General features: G+C 42.9%; 1 protein-coding gene across 6 annotated transcripts in view; it reads right to left on the reverse strand.

Moving 5' to 3' along the window:
• Nucleotides 1-8,832, reverse strand: part of LOC119185884 (uncharacterized) — a 188,195-nt gene extending 179,363 nt beyond the window's left edge. For 3 of the 6 annotated variants that reach the window (XM_075890230.1, XM_075890229.1, XM_075890228.1), the window contains exon 1: nt 8,506-8,737. The gene's annotated coding sequence lies outside the window, so the exon portion shown is untranslated. Of the gene's footprint in view, nt 1-8,505 lie in introns of all 6 variants that reach the window. The other 3 variants (XR_012894373.1, XR_012894374.1, XM_075890231.1) reach the window with 3 other exon arrangements.
• Nucleotides 8,833-9,716: the final 884 nt, after the last annotated feature.

Genomic DNA, 9,716 nt, shown 5'->3' on the forward strand with positions numbered 1-9,716 from the left:
GAAAAAATACAGAACAGGGCTGCTAGGTTTGTCCTAAGCCATTACTCAAAAAATGACAGCTGTACCAGTATGAAAAATGAACATGGATGGGAAGTGCTATCATCGCGCCGAATTAAACTGCAGTTAAAGTTCATATGTCTAGTATGTCATGATAAAACTTACATTCAAAAATAATTTTACCTAACCCGTTTTCTTCGTGCAATGCCAATTGTTTCTCAGAGTTTAGAATATATCACATCTTATTTTTATATTTATTTGTTTTTTATTATTTTCTTGACTGAATGAAATGACTGTGTGAATGAATGAAATGAACAAGTGTGCTGTATCAGTGAAGGCGTGTTCTCTTTGACATTGTAACCCACCTTCTGCAGCGCCTTCGGGTAAAAAATGTGATGTGCACGCGACTTTTTTGTTTGTAATTTACTTCTTTACACAGCCTTCTCTAGGTGACATAACAAGTGACAGTTAGACACTAGTTCTTGCGTGCCCAATGAAAAGTACTCTACCAATGTAATTTTCCAAATTGGTTCGCTATGAGCCACAAAAACATGATGCGAAAAGGCAAGCTTCAATTCCTTGCCTCTCGCCCCATGTAGCCATCGCGAGCTTATTCCTTCCCTGCTCTTTTTGACGTTGAGGGTGGAGGATCACATGATGCATACGCACCAAGAACAAGATGCATAAGCAAGGTCACGTGCACATGATGTACCCCAGCCTATTCATGCTCGTACGCCATCGATTTTGTCATTTCAACGTTCTCTGTTGTGTGTTACTCGTTTCTGTGCGATGGATCAGCCAGTGGGCGCACTTTTGGAGAGGCTGGGATGCATCATGTATCGTAATAGCAATACATGACGTCGCTCTGCTAAAACTGCGGTCAGAAACGACGCACCAAACACAAGCTAACAGTTGTCAGGGTTGGCGAAGGCACGATGCAGGAACGACGAGAAGACGAACGCAAGAGAAATGAGGTAGTAGCCGTAATAGTAGATAACAGTAGAAGTAGTAGTAGTGGTAGTTTGTGCGGTTTACGTGACAAAACCATGATATGATTATGAGGGATGCGTAGTGGAGGTCTCCAAAAATTTTGACCATATGGTGTTTTTCAACGTGCACTGACATCGCGTAATACACCAGCATCTACCTTTTCGCCTCTATCTATTTATGCGACAGCAGCAGCCGGAATAGAACCCGCGACATTCGCATCAGCAGCAGAGCACCCTAGCCTCTGGTCTACCAAGATGGACGCGAAACGAGGCCCGATCAGTGTAGAAGTTTTTGCAGCCATTAAAAACAAAAATAAAAGTAACAACTTGACATTCCGTTTACACATTCTATATATTTATTTTTTCTCCACTTTCATTCATTCATTGTACTTACTTTGAAAGGACAGGTCAAAGACGCAGGGAGAAGAAAGACAGAGGCAAACAGCTCTGTCTTTCTTTTTCCATTGTCTTTGCGCTTCCCTTTCAAAATGATATGACGTAGCTAGCCCAAACCAAAGTACTCCTCATTCATGCTGTGCAACAGAACATGCAAACTGCACATGCCAAGTAGAATAATTCGCGTGCAACACTCTTAATGAGGTACAGTTTAAAATACAGGATATAATTAAGAGACGAGACATTTATCGTCTGTCTTTTTTTATATGGCTCGCTATTAACCAAGATGTGATAAAGAGTGTACGGTGAGCGACGCCGGAGCACGAATGCCAATGTAAAGGAGCGACGTAAAAGCAGGACCATTCCTTGCTGTTCGTCACTCCATCCATCTTGGGGCGCATGTCCGCGAGAAGGGCAAGTGGCATTCAGTAGAAATCGGCATTTTCCCGAAACACGTAACTTTCCAAATCTTAATAGGCATGATCCTGAGTGCCCAGTGCATCCATTATGCTTGTCAGCTCAAAATGCCCAAAGCTAGTGAGTGGCCCTCAAAGGTGTTCACCGACAGAGGAAAAATTATGTGACTAGACCTGGCATTCCTCCCTTCTGGGATATCAGTGGTCTGGTTATTTGCTCCTGCAATGCCCTTCCTAGCCAGGACGGAACAAAAGAGACATAGGAGAGTGGTGATTGGACGGTGGACACTTGACTCACAATGATGGACAATAAAACAAAATCCTGTAATCTGCTAATTGTACAGGAAATGCATGTTTATATTCAACCGTTGGTGCCTTTGTGCTACTTTAAACAAACTTTTTTTTTTTGCTTCTTGTCGTGGATACAAGTCACCGGCATCTTCGTTTTAAAATATTTCAATTTTCATAAAAATTTATTGTGCCTATATTTATGATCTTGGAGGCCTAAAACAGTGTGTTACCTGCCTGTCTTTGGTGCCTAAAACACAGTTTTTTAGTGCCTAAAAAGCCGGCCTCTACTGATGACTAATACATCATGCCTACAACCTCGCTGCCTGAAGAGGAGGTTAGAAAACCAAGTGAAAGTAGCACTGCCACTATGCCAGCAGCTGAAGCTGTTTCTGACTCGTGTGAAACACCAACTGAAAGTGTGCAGCGCATCGTTCCTCTCACTTCTATACACACCGAAACAAGTGCACCTCTTGCATGTTTTAACAGTGATGAGCCAAATGGGCTACCTTCAGAAACCTTTGAAAACATCTAAGTCGCTCCTGCTAGGCACACCGAAACAAGTGAACCTCTTGCATGTTTTAACATTGATTAGCCAAATGGGCTACCTTCAGAAGCCTTCGAAAACATCTCGGTTGCTCCAGCTATGAGGAAATGTGGGGATCCCAAAGGGCACAGCTAGATAGTTATTGGACTTCCTCTCAAACAGAAACGTGCCGGCTCTGTGCCTTTTAGATCACGCACTTGTTTTGAAAAAAATCTGGAATTCCCACATGGCTGGTAGGCCACACAACTGTGGATAGTGCCTTTAGTGATAAAATTCTTGAAAAAGATGTTGAATCAAAGCCAGAGTTTCTGCACTGTGCTCACGTCAGCCTTGTAAGACCCTTTTTCAGCAGTGATGCTTGGCTCGCTGTGACGAGCACAGTGAATATGAAGCAATCAACGCAGCACTGGGAGTATCAGCAGTGTCATGAAGAACTGGGAAAGATTGACACTATTTTGTGCAATTGGTGTGTCTGCTGATATCATTTCCCTCGCACATTGTTGAAACGACAACCCCCCCCCCCCCAAAAAAAAAAACTGCGGAAATGTTCCAAGTGTGCGTGGCTTTGGTCGATATATAACTGTCACGTCAAACTAAGAATTTTGTTACTTGTGATTGATGGCTTGCATTGACATCATTGAAAACGCTGCGTCTTAGCACCAGCATGTGGGTTTGCGATGCCGCATTAATGTTATAGAAAGATCCCATGCATGTACTTTTGTTATTTACGCACAAAAATTTCCCAGCCACATTCATCATCATCAGCCTGACTACGTCTATTGCAGGACAAAGGTTTTTCACTTAAAGGGCCACTCACCAGGTTTGACAATTTTAAGCTGACAAGTGCAATGCGAAGATTAGGCGTCCACGATCATGTCTGCCCAAATTTTCAATGCTATGCGTCGCGCAAATGGGCCAAATTTCGAGATGAACGCTGCTCCACCTTCCTTTTGCGGGCACGCACCTCGAGAATGAGGGCATGACGTGCGCGTACGAATGGCCCTATGTACACGGCAAAGCAGTGACATTGGTCCTCTACGTAGACGACTCTGCTCTGGCGTTGTCAACAGTATACCACGTGACATGGCAAAAATTTTTTAATACAACGTGCGTAGTTTATGTATTTGTTGCTTTAAGAGATGAATAAAACTTGAAATAAATAATGAGACGCAATATTGAAATGTGAGCATTCTTTTTTTTTTTCATCTTTTTCCGGTGAATTGCAACAAGATGCGGTGCTAATGTGTCGGCGTTTCGCATGAATTCATGTCCACGCAGTTAGTGCATCGAGTAGACGACAGTCGTGGAACGCTCCTACCCGTTCGCGCACTCTTTGTGCTCATCTATTCTACCTCATCTAAGCCAACGTTTCGAAACCGTCCTGCGGAAACAGGCAGTAGACCTCAAGACAACGCTGTTCAAAAAAAAAACGCCACTAGGGTGCACGTTGGGCTTGTTCGGGCATGTCATGCGCACGTGACCTCTTGGGTCAGATGCCGGAGAGGGTAGGGAAATGATTTGCCGGAGACGGTAGGGAAGGGCTTGCGAAGGCTACGCAGAGGATGGGCAAGGATTTCGAGCTCGCTTCCTCTTATCCTCGTTTCGCACTGCTTCAATAAAACAGTTTTCTCAGCTCGTAATGAACCGATTCAAAAAATTTTTGTGGCGAAATGTTCCTCATCAGACACCCAACAACTTCCACGGTCTAACTAAAATTTGTTATGGGGCCTGGTGAGTGGCCCTTTAATGCTTAATTGTCATCAAAGCTGCCATTGTGAAGTGCCAGTCATTGAAAAGTTGCATCCATGAGGTCATGTGCAACCATCTTTAATTTCTGAAATTACCATGTGTGCCATGCAAAAAAAAAAGAAACGCCTTGCGGACAATGGAGGGTTTGGCTGACACCGTAGCTGGTATCATACCCATCCCACATGTGATTTGAGATTTTCAAAAAAAGTAACTGTGCAATGTTCTTACTGCATCTGGCTTTAGACAATATTTATAACATATTTTTCATGTTAAAAATTGTGTAAAAACTCAGACCTGTCCTACTTTTTATATCGCCTGAAATTAATTTATGTTAGGGCTGGGCAGTATCCCACAATAGAAGAGTATCGCGGTAGTATTTTCAGAGATACTTTGAAGTATCTGTATTTCTATAAAAAGATAGACGTGAAAAATGTATTTGCATCTTAAAAATGAAATACTTCTACGATGCATCGACTGTATCGTGGTACTGTGCAGTACACGGATATGTCGTTACTTTTTAGTCGGGAATGATATGATGTGTTTGTAAAGGGGAAAGGAAGACCTTTTACTAAGTCAGGCAAAGGCACAGAAAAAGCGGGCAAGTGTTGCCCACATGCACAGAATGGACGATGTGGTAAAGCATTCAACCCCACTGACAGCAAAACCACAGCTCTAGTATTGACTGTCAAAAAGGTTATTTATTGATTGATATGTGGTGTTTACCGTCCCAAAACCACCATTTGATTATGAGAGACGCCGTAGTGGAGGGCTCCGGAAATTTTTACCCCCTGGGGTTCTTTTAACGTCACCCACATCTTAGCACACGGGCCTACAGCATTTCCGCCTCCACTGGAAATGCAGCCGCCGCAGCTGGGATTCCATCCCGCGACCTGCAAGACAGCAGCCAAGTACCTAAGCCACTAGATCACCACGGTGGGGCCTGTCAACAAAGTCGCCATCATTCAAGGCTAGCACAGCAGCCCTATTCTTTTTTGAAGGCCAGTCATTCACCACCCAATCAAAGCTATAGTCAACAGCATAGCATATCTGAGAAGGTGCTCATGTCTAAGTAAATATAAATGAAGAGCCTTCTCAGCAAAGCAGACTTTCTGCGTAAAAGATGATACACTTTTTTATCGTCAATCATGTTTGTTAGTGAATCGCACAGTATGCTTTACTTGTAAGTTTGAAAGCGCTGCTACATCACTCAGAATATTATGCTGCACTTTTATAAATGCACTTGCGGAGAAATATCCCTGAAATAAAGAAAAGTGTCCCACTACATGTACTCTTGTAACTGTACTTTGGAATAATTTTTTTCTTCTTTTTGGAAATGTATCTCCTAAATATCTTAATACGTCAAACCCAAATGTATCTCGGTATCAAATATAGGCTTTTGAAAAGGTCATGGATATTGATAACTATATTCCAGAATACATTTCTAGAGTATCTGCCCAGCTGTGTTTTTTGTGTAGATAGAATGGCACTAAAGGTGGTATTGCTCCCCTCCATATGATTTGAGATTGCCAAAGAAAAAATGTTTCTCTTGTGTGTGAATTTAGACAATATTTATATGCATATTTTCTATGATAAAATTGTGTTAAAGTATAAGAACTGAGCTACTTATTATATTACCTAAAATTACTTTTTGTGTTGTTTAACTGGTACTATATCTGGTATCTTACCCTCCATGTGATTGGACAAAGCTAAAAAAAAAAACTGTACAATGTTCCCTCTACGTGTGACATTACACAACATTTATATGCATATTTTTCATGTTATAATTGTGTGAAAACTAATGTTTAAATTGTGTTACATGTGTTACTAATCGCAATGCCTCAAATTACTGCTGTGTACCATGCAAGAGAAAATAAAAACAAATGCCGAGCCTGTTGGAGAGCTCGAAAGGCAATTTCAGGATGTAAAAGCTTGCAGGCTTGTTGCTTAAGCCAACTGTTTGACAATTGCACTTATCATTAAGGCTAATGCAGTGACGATGCTAACTAGCCTGATAAGTGTCACGAGGTATGCCGGGCTCACGTGCAAACATCTTTGCCTTGATGTGGACTAGTTCAGTGTGGCCAGGCGGGAAATGGCTTGACGTTAACAGACTAAATCTAGGTACGTTCGATTTATCTGCACCAGTCAGAGCCGGTTCACGGCTGTGCACGCGAAGTTAAGAAATCGTGCAGCGAGATTTCAGCAGTGCAGACACAGCACTACACCCGAAACGAATGACAATGTGCCGACAAGGTGCAGGCCTTATTTCTGTTTGCCTAATTTACACCGTTCAGCGAACACTGACCGATGGCGAATCGCACATGCGCACAGTTCATAATGCGCAAACATCTTGGCGAAACACACCGCATCTGTAGAAGTGGTTACGGCACCTACGGCACCTACGCCCAAGTGCTGCGTTGTCTGCTCAGCTGCACGCGCGGCTGCACTAAGCCGGCACCGTCAGCGTAGGAGGAGCAGGAAAATTGTGAACCAGTGCTGCACCTCTTATGCATCTTTCGAAACAAATGGCAGGGTTCAGAAATCGTCAATTCTGCACCGCTGAAACAAATGGCAAGGTGCAGCACCTCGTAAACTAGTTCACGTATTGCAGGCAAATTGAATGGACCTTCTTGCAAGCCCTACATTTAGAGAAACATTTGTTTTTGGGCCTACAGAAGACCTTACGACTCTGTGCATCTTGAAAGATGTAGTCACGGCACTTTTTGCAGCTTAAGACAGTCGTTTTGGTCAGTCTGAAATACCATGCCACATTTAAATTTCTGCTCTGTGTGGTCAGCAAGATCGCCATTTCTACCAATGCGGCGGTATATTGATTACACCTGTTCGTTATCTCTTTGTCAAAATATTGGCTCCAGCAACATTCCCTGCCCAAGGAGTTATCCATGTTATCGAAACAAGATTTTGAGTACTGCCTTGCTGATATAGCCCCTCCATATGCTACCATAGGCAGCCAAAGCATAAACATGCATGTATGTTTCGTGTGAGTATTGTGCATTTAGAATTTTTTGATAACCTTTAAATGTTCCAAAGTAGTTTTGGCACAATTGAAATTTTAAAAAAATTAAGCACGACCCCCCCCCCCCTTCTGGTTTCTTCAATGGGCATTATCAAAGGCAACAATTCACTTCAGAAGTTCACAGAGCAGTCTAAAGTGTTGGACATACTTTAGCAGGTTCTGACTGAGTTAAACAAAACAACATGGCTACTGCCAGCCAAATAATTACCGATCGACTTGTGCTGTCACAGTTCTCCCTTTTTGGTCCCCGACCAGACGGAATATCATCAGATTCGGCATTCTACGCTCTAAATACCAGCGCTCGAGCTCTGGCGGCAGCCGGCCGCTCGCGATTGAAACCTGCCGGTCAAACCACAACCAGACGACAGTTGCCGCCACGGTTTTCATTTTCAGCGGAGATTTCCCCTAGCTAACTACCAGCATTCAAATGTTCCCGCACTAAATGCCAGCACTCTGCGCTCGACGGCCACTCACGAAAAGTCACTCGGCAAATGTCCGTGTCGGCAAATCTCATTTTCCCCGACAGGAATGCCGGCATTGCCCACGTCACTAGAGCCGGCCAATGAGAAGACACTGCCGGCCGAGTTCAGCCGGCGCTATTCAGCCGGATGCCGGGCGAATATCAACTCCGAAAGAACAGAGCGACCGGCTTTACATTGACATCGCAAAAGACCCACCGTAACATCACAAACCCGCGCGGTTCGTATCCACCATTGCAATCCACGCCAGCACCTACAATGTCGTTCCCAGCCCTGCCCACCTTCACTTAGAATCAGCAGAGAACGCGCAACGCATGGCAGCCTTTCTTGTTGGCATGATGACGACGATGGCAAGTCACGCGAACCAAGTGCATGTGACAACACTACCACATCTCTCAGCTTCGCTGCGTTTCACGTATTTCACGAACGCGGGAAACACCAAACAAGGCAAGCGACTGCGCAACTCGTTTTCATTTGACCGTGTGTCAGTTCACGTGACACTGCCCGTGCGAAGCAAGAAATGGTCACTCGCTACCTCGGTATCAAGTGTATTACTAACAATAATCAACTTCAGAGCAAAACCACAATGAAAAGACCAAGATCCTACCTGTAGAGGCGTGTTCCGCGCGTCATGCTTCAGGCAGCAGCCGCCTTTGCACCTCGCGCGCTCTAGTTCTCAGCCCGATAGCACGTATGGCGAAAGCTCTGATACACTCATAACAACTCGTGTTCAACTATTCTGTCTATTAACATGAAAGAAAAGACGATAATTCCACAACCACACATGTCAGAACACAAAACCATGCTTGCGCTAACTTGTGAATCTTACAACGTGCCACATGACGCACAGTGTTGCTAGGTCTCAAAAGTCGCACTGTCAAAATTTGCATAAAAATTTTAGGAATTATTTTTCATTCCTGTCAAAGACTGTGGTCAGTAGAAAAGAACAATGTGAAAGTCTAAAAACGTCACACCAAATAAAATTGAAGCAGAAACTATAAATAGTCAAACTTAAACAAATACGCCAGAAGCTTTTTTTCATTCTTAAATGGGCCAAATCTAGAAACGAAACTCATGCCAAAGCTAACGTAAACAAGGTTCTACCGGTGTATACATGCTTCCAGCTTTCTTTTGAAACAGTAGTAATAAGCTAGTAATAATAATGTAGTAATTTGCTATTATCATTTTAGAGGAAAGTTGAGAGTATGAATGCGCCCTTACAGCCCAATTTGAGCCAGTTTCGGTTCTGGATTTGGTTCATTTTGAAAAAATGTTCCTCGTATATACGGAGTACAGCTACTCAGAACATTTGCCAACAAATAAAGGCAAAGAATGTCCCCCTGATGGAGAATCAATAAAGATAAATAAAAAATGAGCAGCTGTGTAGTAGGATCAGTGAATGATAGGAGAACAAGTGAAGATGTCATACATGCGATCAGTTTTTTTGTCATAAGCCTGTATCGAGTAACGTTTCGGTGTTATTCTTTTTTTTTTGACAAGAAGACCGTTATGCTCAAAGTTTTCATTGTAGTCGCACATGCAGACACAATAAATCTTTGCGTATCTGAAAGTTATTCCAAATACTTGTTCAACTTATATATATTTAACAGAAAAGTTCATAAATAAAAAAGGACTCATCCCACGACGTGAGAAGATCAATGTTGTCCGGTAACGTAAATATTGGTCTCAAACTGCTCTCAAAAATGACAACTGAAGATGATAGATCACAAAATGCACAACAGACGCATTTTAGCACAAATGACAAAAAGAGGCATTTAAGTTCTAATTCATGCTGGTAGGTCAAGGTGGGGTGACAGG

Source organism: Rhipicephalus microplus, chromosome 3 (assembly GCF_043290135.1).
Source record: "Rhipicephalus microplus isolate Deutch F79 chromosome 3, USDA_Rmic, whole genome shotgun sequence".
NCBI classification, from domain to species: Eukaryota; Metazoa; Arthropoda; class Arachnida; order Ixodida; family Ixodidae; genus Rhipicephalus; species Rhipicephalus microplus.